This window comes from Nomascus leucogenys, chromosome 15 (genome assembly GCF_006542625.1).
Source record: "Nomascus leucogenys isolate Asia chromosome 15, Asia_NLE_v1, whole genome shotgun sequence".
NCBI classification, from domain to species: Eukaryota; Metazoa; Chordata; class Mammalia; order Primates; family Hylobatidae; genus Nomascus; species Nomascus leucogenys.
In genome coordinates, this window is record NC_044395.1 from 54,516,108 (window position 1) to 54,528,736 (window position 12,629).

The window sequence follows — 12,629 nt, forward strand, 5'->3', positions numbered from 1 at the left end:
GGGAAGCCTAGGATCATTAGTGTAAAATAAATCTGAACTTTTTGTTTCTATGTTTGAATCTAACCTAGGTAGTGGCAAGGCTGAGGATAAAGTTCCTTTTGTTTTCAGAGAGATGATAACTAGCATCCAAAAAGTAGCTTTACTCACATTGTCTCATGTAATTATTCATATAAGTTTGTAAAGTAGATACTATTGAATCTATCTTATAGATGAATAAACAGACTTAGAAAATATGTTGTAATTTACCCAAAATCACATAGCTATTAAATGACAGAACTAGTACCCAAGCACAGGTCTATCTGACCTGAGAGCCTGTGGTTCCTCCGTCCTATCACATCTATAAATTTCTTATACATCATCTCATGACAGGTGAGGTGAGTCTATTTCCTCTATTTTGCACCTGTGGCTCCTGGGTCTCAGAGATTAAGTAAACACTTTAAATGTAAGTGATTAAGTGCTGAGTAGGACCCATATTTTCTGATTCTCAATTTCAGGATATTTTGGTCTAGGCTTGCTACAGATTGGATTAAAAATATCAAGGTTGTTAATTCCATTCATACATTTGTGAAGAGTAGAGCCAAAAGTCTTTATTTTATTTGATTTGTTTTCTATGGTATTTGTGTTCACATTATTCTAAAATAGTTTTAGTTTTTACATAAAATTACATATTAAGGACAATGTGTTACACATTTAGAAAAGCATATTTCTAAATTTCCACCTCTAGAGATTCTGTTTCAATAGTTGTGGATTAGGATCCAAGAATTTGCATATTTAACAAACAGGTACTTCTGAAATAGGAGGTCTGCAGATGACATTCTGTGAAGCATTCTTATTTTAATGCTTACTTTATTATAATTTAACAAACGAGTGCTTCTGAAATAAGAGGTCTGCACATGACATTTTGGGAAGCACTCTTACTGCTTACTTTGTTAAAATTTATTGATTTAATTTCAGAATTTTAATTCACTTGAAGTTCTTGCTAAATCAGTCAATTCATATTAAAAGTCCTGCACAATCATGGTGGAAAATTAAATTGATAAAATATTTCCCTTACACTTATAGCTAATGTTGCTATGAACAGGAAATCCTGCTTTATTTTTCACAATTGAATAATTACTTTAGGTTACATCTCAAGGAGAAGGATTGCTGGATCAAAAGTCTTGCAGTTAACCAGGCGTGGTGGCAGATAGCTGTAATCCCAGCTATTCGGGAGTCTGAAGCAGGAGAATCGCTTGTACCTGGGAGGCAGAGGTTGCAGTGAGCCAAGACCATGCCATTGACTCCTGCCTGGTGACAAGAAAGAAACTATGTCTCAACAACAACAACACGCTTGGGCACTGTGTTAACTCCATAATCGTAAGTCACTTTTTTGAATTTGGTTTCTCAGGCTGCTAATAACAAACTTACTCCAGATTTTTTCCACTGTTTGCATTGTCTGATCAATGGCATTATTTTCGTACAAACAGGCTGCTTATAGGTCTCCAGTTTTATATTCATTGTTTTCGACATAGCGAGTCATAAGGTCAAATAGGGTCACTGGCTGAAAAAATACTTACTCCACAATTAATTCAAAATAAATTTTAAAATACTATGTAACATATGTAAGTGTGTTTTGTTTTTTCTTGACTGAAAATTTAAGCCTTTATGGGGTAGTTTAGCTCTGAAATTGAGCACAATTGAAAGAAATAAGCAAGTTAAAATAGATTTAAATTTGAATATTGCTCATAACACCTGCAAGGTCATAATTAGGCTGTCAGGCATTCCACTACTTGTTCCTTCATGCATTCATCTAATGGATATTCATTCAACACTCACGACATTAGGCACCAGACTAAGCAAACAAGACAGAATGGTCCCTTTCTTTATAACATTTACACTTTAATGAAGATTAGCAACAAACAAATAATTATGAAATGTGAAAAGAATATGTAGCATTACAGAATGACTGGCATGACACACAGCCCACTGACCATTCCAGAAAAATTCTCTTCGATGAAGTGATGAGTGAGCTGATGCCTGGAGAACTGGGGAGTAATTACGCAGGCAGAGAATGAGGGTATGGTTGGCCTAGAGAACAACTTTAACTTTCTCAAGAGAAGAAAGGATATGCTCTTTTGGAAGGAATGAAAGCATGTATATTTGTTTGAATGTACTTGAGGGAATGACAGGAGAGAAGCCAGGGGGAGAATTGTAGACCTGCATCAAGAAAAGGCAATTGGACTTCATCTGAAGGATAAGGGGCAGATGATTTTTAGCAGTGGGGTGAACATGTGCAGATTCCTATTCTGGAAAAATAGCTTTCATTTTGATATGGAGACAGGATCCCAGAAGAGCAACAGTGGAGGAGAAGGCCATTTGCCAGGCTGTAGAAGTTACTCACCTGAGGGCAGATGACAACCTGGCCTTGGATGTTGGCAAGGAAGCTGGAAGGAGGTGGGACGAGGTGGAACACACTAAGGGAGTGGATTCTGCAAGAGTTGGTGTTTGAATGAATATTAGGGATGAGGCGGCTGGAGATGGCAATTATCTGATAGTTTTCGAGTACTTTAAAAATAGATGTTAACTTGTACTCTTTTGGTTATTTAGAAATGTACAATTAATTTATTATTGGTTATAGTTACCCTGTTGTGCTATCAAATACTAGATCTTATTCATTATTTCTGATTTTGTACCCATTAGCCATTTCCCCCTCCCCCACAACTCTCCACACCCCTTCCCGGCCTATGGTAACCATCCTTCTACTCTCTATCTCCAGAAGTTCAATTGTTTTTGTTTATAAATCCCATAAATAAGTGACAGCATGTGATGTTTGTCTTTCTATGCCTGGCCTATTTCACTTAACATAGTGATCTCCAATTCTATCCTGTGCTTTATTTTTCCTGCTTTAGAAACATAAGATAAATTAAGCTACATTTTTTTCTCTGTCCCCCAACTTTCCTCCTTTGAGGGCAATTAAACGTTGGGTCTTGTGGATTAGATCATAATATCTTCTTTCAAAAAGAGTAGAAGTGTCAGAGAAGGAGCTCTGAGGCTCAGAAATATGGAGGCCTAGGTGGTCTGAGAAGTAAAAAGGCTCCCACTTTAAGGGGAAAGAGGATAGGTGTTAGAAAGATAGCTGCAGTTGTCTATCAGTGCCCTTTTCCCACAGGAATTCAGATGGAAGGACTATGGAGAACTTGGGAGTCTCTGAAAGATATCCAAAGATATCTAGGCTCAGTTTGGCTCAGAACAATAAACAGATACTATTTGAATTAAAGAAAACCTTTTAAATATTATTTTGATCAATTCTGCACCAGATTTTCAGGCATCAAATAAGCCTCTCAATATCTCTGGGATTTTAGAATGGGGGAAGAATCCAAAATAATATCTGTGACTAAGTATTTTACCACCTGGGTTTTCTTATGCTCCTATTTTCAGAGCACTTAAGAAGTATGACTTTAAAGATTTTTTAACTGTCTGGATATAAAAGTCTTCAATGCCTAATAAGCACTAGCACAAGACTATATGCCACTATTCAGATCTGCTAGTGCTACTACTATCTGCATTTGGCAGATGAGCCCTAGCTTCTCTCTTATCATACCCTCAAGTACATTCAAACAAATATACATGCTTTCATTCCCTCCAAAAGAGCATATGCTTTCTTCTCTTGAGAAAGTTAAAGTTTTTCTCTAGGCCAACCACACCCTCATTCTCTGCCTGCATAATTACTCCCCAGTTCTCCAGGCATCAGTTTACTCATCACTTCATCGAAGCTCAAAGGTGATACATAACTTGTGCATAGCCATGTAATGATACTGGAAGAATAAATTTAACACCACATCACTAAATAGTGGCTTCTGTAATGCTATTCAACAGCTAGTGAGACCTAATAATCAAATACCACTTGACCCAGAGAACAAACCTCCAAGCAGAAACTGTGCTTCTTTTAACTTTCTGTGGAGCATTGGTCCAAACTACCAGGTTAACAGGTATAACTCTCTGTTGTAATTATCCACATGGTTGGGTGCATCTATGCAGCCTGCCTCCTATTTTTAAGCCTAAGATTTATCTTCTGTGATATTAAACATAGTTTGCTGGTAAAAGATAATTCAGTTTCCCTCACAAAAAAAGCTTACCTTTATTGGTCAATAAATACTGTACTTGATTTTCTCCTTTTACACTGGGAACATATGCTTCCCTGGCATGCAAAAATCAAATGCGTTATCCTCTCTTTTGCTGCATTGGTTGCCTTTTCCAATTATTTTGGAGTATGAGTATGGTTGCCTATAGAGAAAAGGTGGATTTAAACCTCCTGAATCATTGTGTGTGTGTGTGTGTGTGTGTGTGTGTGTGTGTGTGTGTGTAGTGGGGACTCTGTCAATACCAACAATTTGATTTTAAATTATAATACAGAATGTATGGGCCCAATTAAGATACAGTGATTTATCAATGAAGATCAAATCATGAACGTGTGGAGAAAGGGCACTCATATATTGTTTTATTGCCTAATCAATGCACTTGAAGATTACTCATAGTGTCCAGGCACCTTCTTTTCCTCTTCAGGACTAGGAGCCATCTCTCTGTATATTTTACTGTTAAATGTGACATCTCTTGCTGATTTTATATTTTCTACCATGAGGAAAACGTAATGCTATTATTACTCACAATGTCATAGCTCTTCAAAATCTACTTGCCTAAAAAAACATAGAACAACTTGCCTATCTAGTTCCCTAATTCCACTTATTTAATGCAGGGTTTATTCATAATGCTGCATCATCCAACCATCATCCAACCTATTTATCATTCACAATGCCACCTGTGAATACTGGCTTCCATTGACTCAGGAATTGCTACTGGGCCTCACTGATGTTGACTACAAATGCAAGTCATACTGAGCGTATGTAGTACATGTGAATAATAATTAGTTTTCTCGTCATATTAAACATATCATTCATACTAGTATGAACATAGAGAAATCCTTCGATTGTATCTTTTCTTGAGCTCTTTATTTACTGTTTTCCTATATTGTGGTCTTTTTAAATGTTTGTCTTATCCCTGCCCACAAACTAACACCAGTTGAGAAGATAAGCAAGAGTCCCCTGGAAGAGTAGGAAGAGTTGCCTTATTTGCGCAAGGATTGTCTGATGTGTATTTGACACGGTAAGACTAACCGAGAAGAGCACTCCTGATAGTATTGATTAGAGGCAATAGAGAACACTAATAAAAGAACCAGTTGGCATTGTAGGGAAGGCAAGTGTGGCTATTCCAACAATGCTGACAGATATGTGGCTTGGAGCCTACAGAGTGGGTGAGGTGATCACCTTGAATTCCTGTGGCAGAGGATGAACAGGGTAATGGAATGTTTACCACCATTCCTTTCATCTTTGTCGCTGTAAACCAGAGGAAGCACTGCAGTCAAAATGCATACGGGTGAGGAAGAACCCTTTACAACACGGGAGTCTTAAGCAAATTCAGGGACTAGAGGTTGACAGTTGGGTAGGGGCCTGCACATGTAACCAGCAGGTGCTTTTGAAATAGGAAGATTTTAGACTACAATTTGGGAAATACTGTTCTTTTAGAGCTTAATGTGTTGTAATTTTCAAAATTTTCTTTCTATAAGTTTTATTCGCCTGAATTTCTCACTCAAAGTCAATTTATATTCAAAGTCCTGCAGAATCATAATGGACAATGAAATTGATAAAATGTTCCCCCTTACATTTATAGGTTATGTTACAATGAACAGAACATCTTGCTTTATTTTCCATTATTGAATCATTTTCTTAGATTATATTCCAAGGGAAGTGACTTCTGGATCAAAAGACTTCAGCATTGTGTTGGATCTTGAGCACTTTGTCATTTTTAAAATTTTGACTTCTCATAGCTGATTGATCCTGCAGATATAGGTGGACATAGAAGATCAGAGGGAACCTCAAATGGGAGAGACTGGGTCTGGAGGTCCATGTATGTCCCAGGCTCATGATGTTCTACCTAGATGGCACTGCTGGCCTCAGCCATTCCAAGGTACCAAAGCCAGACCTGGAAAATTTCAAGGAAGATATTTCATAATGTCAACTGCCTTTAGGCATAGATCAGGAAGGTATTGTCCTACATACAAAAATTCATTCCAGCTCACAAAATAACTCACTTTGGGAAATTAAGTATTTTTTCTTCCTTCTCTGAGCTATAGTTTCTTAAATATAGGTCATAAAGAAAAAAATATGTTTCTCACAATTGTTAGGAAGGTTAAAATGAAATAATGTATTTGAAAGCATCCTTTGTATAGAATATTTTATATATGCAAAATGTTAATTTTCTTTCTTCCTAAATGGTCAAATTCTTCACTTTTCAAAAGTTTTTTTGAAAGTTTTTTAATATATGAAAAATACCCCCAAGCAAAATTTTGAAGGTAAAAATTTGTGCCTCTGGCTGTCTCTATTTTATTCTCTTTTCCTATTGTTTCACCACGCTTTATATTCTTTCTCCATTCTTCTTAAAATGTGTTCCCCGGGAGTATGCTGAATTAGTTATTCACATACAAGTATGAATCCATATCACTATAATTCATTTCCTAGTAATTTATTCATTATGATAAATTAGTATTTATTTAGTCCTCCTTTCCCAGATGTTAAGATAGATATTGAGTATCAAATGGTAGCAGGGCCAGCTTCATGTGTTTGCATGACCTGTGCAGTCCTGTTCCCAGAAGCCAGCTTTGCTTGGTTCAATATTCTGCCGTCTCTATCTTGAAATTCTTATAACTTTGAATAAGGGGTTCATACTTTGCTTTCCACTGGACATCACAGATTATATAGCGTGGCCTGGGTGCTGAATCCAAAAGTCACACTTCCTGTCCTCAATAAGTTTATGTGAAACATATGCATTTAAAATAATAAGCCACCAAAAAATGTATAATGTATAAGGTTCTAAGAAAAAAGAAGTATTATTTGAAATAGAATAAGAGAGATAACCTAATTAAGACCGGAGCAGTTAGGTAAGAACTTTTCTGAGGATATGAGCTGATGCTTAAAGAATGAGTAGGAGTCAGCAATGTCAGGAACTAAAAGAAGCAACATTTCAAAAAGCCACGAGGCAGATAAAAGCTTGGCACAGCTGAGAAACTAAGAAGTGAGCCTGACGTGAGGTTGGAGTAGGAGGCAGGGACCAGATCATACAGATCTTTGTACTCCGAAGCACCAATTTCATTTTTATGCCACGTAGGGTAAAAATCTAGAGAAAAGGTGTGTGTGTGTGTGAGACAGAGAGAGAAAGAGATACAGAGAGAGAGAGAGTGTGTGTGTGTGTATGCACATTCACATGCGTTGATACCAGGGAAGAATGAGTCTTAGTGACCCTCTGAAGTTACACTGGCTATTGTCATGGCCGAATTAGGAAGACCAGAAGGAAGATGTTTATGTTTTCTGTGAAAGATAATTCAGAAAAGGTAGAGTAGGTGTTTGGGAAGACAATATGAGACTTCTGCTTTGAAAGGAAGCACTTTAACCAACATTTTTGGATATTTACTCCTAACAACATGTGTGCTTCCAATTATTTTTGGAAATGTTCAATGCATGTCTTGCTCTTGGCTATATGTACAGCATCCACTGGGAAAGTGATGTTCCACTCCTTTATTTAGGATTCAAACACTGAGATAATGCATTGCTCCAGTCTTTATTTCTCTTCTCACTGGTCCATAGAAGGCAGAAGGGAACAAGATAGTATAGATGATGAAATGTTATAAGGAGAATGTTGAAAAATATGTCTCTACTCAGAAATTTAGTAGATATAAAATAAACATACTGAAACAAAAACAGCCAGAATTACTGATTAATGGCAGCAAATTTAATACTTAAGATAGTATATAAATTTACTGGTGCTTAACACATAGCCACTGTGTAACCTTGAGAAATTTATTCACTACCCTGAGCTTCAGCTCACATAAATGGAAAGTGAGTATAAAAATAACTTTCTGGATTCTTTGACTTTAGTAATGTCACCACTGTCGCTTTCCCAAATATTCATTTTCTTCTGCCTATTCCTTTTCACTCAGCTCAGGAAGCCTTCCCTGGCAACCCCTGATCTTCCTGTATCTTGCTTCAATGCTATTCTTACTTGCCCTGGAACAATCCTCGGCTTTCTTCTCCTACAGAGTATTATCTTACTCTTTTGAAATGGCTAGTTTCCTTGTCTGACTCCCTTTCAAGAATACTATTTCCTGAAAGTTTAAAGAACTTAATCTCTGTGCCCATAGTAACTTGGACAGTGCCAGGGTAGTTCTTAATCAACTGTTGATGATTTATTGAATGAATGCATAGAAGTATTATGAAGTTTTTATCAGATAATACATATATAAGTACCCAGGGCAGTGTCTTAATGGATGGTTCAGTAAATTGAGAGTTGATATGGAATGAAAACTTTTTCTTAAGCTCTTTATTGCTTTAATTCTGTGTGAGGAGAATCATTGTAAATCCAAAACAAAACAGACGTGTACCAATGTATGATGCTCTGAGACTTCTATAAACACATTCATCAGAAAACATACAGGAATTTCTCAGCCACTCTGAAAATAGGTAAGGTTCTTTGTTGTTTTATTAGTTTTTTGTTTGAAGAAAATATTAGGTGACAAAAATACTTCTAATTAAATTCAAAGATGTTATTTCTTGTAATGTTTTAGTATTTGCTTCACGAATATAGGGTAAGGCAGGATGTTTTAAATTATTTGAATTAAAGTCAAGAGAGTGTGTTCTCTTCCTAGTTACGTCAATGATTTGTTCTGTAATAATAAGCAAACTGCTTTACCTCTCTGCTAATGTAAGGTACTTTTATGCATATCAGAAAATTTTGATGTGTTTCTCTCCCCACTTTCTCTTTTAATTCTAAAATACTGAAAATTGAAGAAAGATGTAAGTGCTTATTCTAGCACACTTAGGCTTTTGTTTCAGCAATGATAACTATCTCAATTGGAAAAAAGTAATTTTAACTTCTTTCTACAAATTTTTAAGAGTTATATACTTATAATAGTAAATAAATTCAAAAATACATTCAATAATAAATATATTTAATAAGTTTCTATACCATAGTTTAACAAATTTTACAATACCATTGCAGGGCCATTAATAACCTAGTAATGACACTTATTAACTATTTTACTGACAAAAATAATCAATGAATCAATGCTACATCAGAATTGCTAAATTTCAGAAAGTTGCATTACTCTGCAATCTTTTCTTTGGCAAGGTGACCAACCCGTTATTCTGTCCCATTTATTATAAGGCAGTGTAGTGTGTGAAAAAAAAAATCAACTCAACGTGGAAAGAAGGATCAGAATTTGATAGAACCCCAAACAGGCTGAAAGCCACGTTAAAAGGTAAGGCCAGAAAATTGTCAAATATTGATAGCACAATTCTATGCCATGTCTCCTTATCTGCCAATACCTGAGGCCACAAAATTCAGTGAAAGAGCTGCGCAGGCTTTCAATTCTATATACAATTTATAGCAAATGTTTTCTCACAAGGCCAAATCCTAAACAGTCAGTATATCAGACTTTGCCTTTGCTTGTCTCAGAAAGAAAATAATTTTTCTACTTCCAAGTTATAGAAACTGGGTCTATTTTTCTTGGTTTGATGGCTACAATTGTAACTGCATATCACATATGGAAGCATTGCCCTTATATGCAGATATTTCATACACTGCTGTGAACCTTCCAATACTACTGCCATTACTGAGAATGTAGGCTGCTGGAGAACTCCCATGTGGCATCCTTCAAGATGATCAAAGTGGTTAGGGGACCTCTTCAAAGTCCAGCTATTTTCTACCCCTTTCCTTTCCGCACTTTTGGCTTAAACCAATTCAAGGGAAATTTTTCTTTTTCATCTTGCATCTCTGTGATCTGCTTGGATTATTCTGGATGGTAAAGCAGTGCTGAATATGACATTGTTCCTCAGGCAGCTCTAGTATCTGATCCACCAGAAAAAGTAAAAGCTGGAGAAACAGATGTGGAATCATGTGTTCTCAGAACACTCCATAGTGAGATTGGTATCTTTCACAGAGAAAGTTTCTTTCTTTTTTTTTTTTTTTTTCATTTCAAGGAGAAATACTTTAAGTGGCTTATTCTTCCTCAGCCAAACAAATAAATAAACATTTTTTTTAAAAGAGAGAACTCCATAAATACCTGATGCATCCTCTCTCCCCATTCTAAGGAATTTTTTTAGCAGCTGTTTCCCGGACACTGACTTATTTAATATTTGGGCGCATTCTCTCATAGTCTACTTCCTTTAAATGGGCAATGTATTTGGATGATTGACCTAACTAGTAACTTTGTTGTATTAATTTTCTCTTCGCTTTTTCTCCTTGGGCTCCATGCACTGCATTACGCAAGAGAGTGGTGTCTCAAACTTGTGTCATATCAGGCCTCAGTGCCTCCAGAAGCCTGCTAAACTTCAAGGAGAGATAAATCATTAGTAGATACTGGAAATCATTAGTAGATAGTGGAAATAACTTCCTTGTGATGTCACCACTGTCCCTTTCCCAAATGTTCCTTTTCTACTGCCTATTCCTTATCACTCAGCTCAGGAAGCCTTCCCTGGCAACCCCTGATCTTCCTGCATTCAATGCTATTATTATTAGTATTATTAGTGATACATAATTAGGAGATAGTGGAAATAACTTCCTTGTCTCAGAAGTTGAATGATGAGTAACAGGCCCTCAAAAAATAATCTCAGTGCTTGCACATTTGAGTCAATAATTTATGTTTTTAAATTTATTGTGTTCTGCCCTTTCTTTGTACTAAGGTATAATATACAGGAGAATTATCCTTTTTACAACACAATTCTCAGAGTTTTGACGAGCGCACACCCACCTCCATGATGAAGATAAAGAACAGCTCCATCCATCAGTCTCCAAAATTCTCTGGCGACCCTTTGCAGTCAGCTATTTTCTCTACCCCAGATTCTGGCAATTACTGATCTATTTTCTGTTCCTACAGTTTTCACTTTGCAAAACTGTAGTAAAAATATGTACATGGCACATGGATACATATGTAACAAACCTGCACATTGTGCACATGTACCCTAAAACCTAAAGTATAATAATAAAAAAAAAAGAAAAAAAAGGTGTACATACAGGATGTAGCTTTTTGGATCTGACTTTTTTTCCTTAGTGTAATGCATTTGAGATTCATCCATGTTTTAGCAAGTATCTATGGTTAATTCCCTTTTATTGCTGAATAATGTTGTACTTTATATTAATACCATGATGTGTTTATCCAGTCTCTAGTTCAGAGACATTCGAAATGTTTCCAGTTTGGCGGTTAAAAATAAGGTAATTTTGAACATTCACATACATTTTTGTGTGTAGACATGATTTTCATTTCATTACCTGAGAGTGGAATTGCTTGGGTATATGTTTAGTGCATGTTTGTATAAAAAACTGCCAAACTGTCTTCCAAAGTGGAAGTACCATTGTGCACTCTCACTAGTGAAGTGTTAAAGTTCTAGGTGCTCTGCATAATCACCATCATTTGATATTGTCATTTGCTTTTAAAATTTTAGTCATTTGGATATGTGTCTGGTGTTATCTGATTGTGATTTAATTTGCACTTTCCATTTATCTATCTTTTTTTTTTTTAATTTTTTTGACAGCGTCTCACTCCATTGCCCAGGCTGGAGTGCAGTGGTGCAATCTCCGGCTCACTGCAACCTCCGTTTCCTGGCTTCAAGCGATTATCATGCGTCAGCCCCACGAGAAGCTGGGATTAAATTTGCACTTTTGTAATGACAAATTACATTAAGTATTGTTCCATGATTTCAAATTTTCATTTTGGAATAATGTGAGACTTATGGAAAATTTCTAAAATCTTTTAAGAATAAAATATACCCTTCACCCAGATTTTCCAAGTATTAATAATTAACTACAATTGTTTTTTCATATTCTCTCTTACACATGTTACTTTTCTATACATATATTCATATATAAGTACACAAATATTGATAATATACATACACCTACTATTTTTTCTCAGTGTTTGAGAGTAACTTATATGCATGAAGACCCTTAACCCCTAAAATATTCAAAGTATGTTTATTAAAAATAAAATAATTGTCTCACATATCCATCATAGAGTCAAAAACTTAAAATTGATGCCATAGGCCTTATTCAAACTTCAGCAATTATTCCAATAATATTCTGTGTTTATGCATGTATGCCGTGTTTATGTGTGTACATTTTTGTCTTTGTTTAATGTTTAATCTGAGATCACGCATTGCAATTAGCTATCACAAATTTTTAATCTCCATTAATCTGAAATAAGTTTTTTTTTGGTCTTTTATGACTGTGACATATTTGAAGAGTACAGGATACTTATTTTGTAGAATGACCCTCAATTTGTGTTTGTCTGATGTTTCCTTATGTTGGCTGTTAATAACACATTTTGGCAGGAAAGTCACAGAACTGATTTGTTAGTGCATTATGGTAGCACATCCACTGTTGATTTGTCTCATTTCCTGTAATATTAACTTTGATCATTTATTTAAGGTGGTGGTAGATTTCTCCACTATAATGTTCTATTTTTCTGTTTGAAATTAATAGGTACATTATAGGGAGATACTTTGAGACTATATAAATATCCTGTTATCCCTCAAATTTTAATTTACTAG

At 35.7% G+C, this 12,629-nt stretch overlaps 1 long non-coding RNA gene across 1 annotated transcript in view; it reads left to right on the forward strand.

Moving 5' to 3' along the window:
- Positions 1 to 12,629, forward strand: part of LOC105739097 — a 496,370-nt gene that overhangs the window by 287,696 nt on the left and 196,045 nt on the right. The window contains exons 4-5 of the long non-coding RNA XR_001114967.1: positions 1,123 to 1,356; positions 4,733 to 4,876. This is a non-coding gene — a long non-coding RNA (uncharacterized LOC105739097). The remainder of the gene's footprint in view (positions 1 to 1,122; positions 1,357 to 4,732; positions 4,877 to 12,629) is intronic.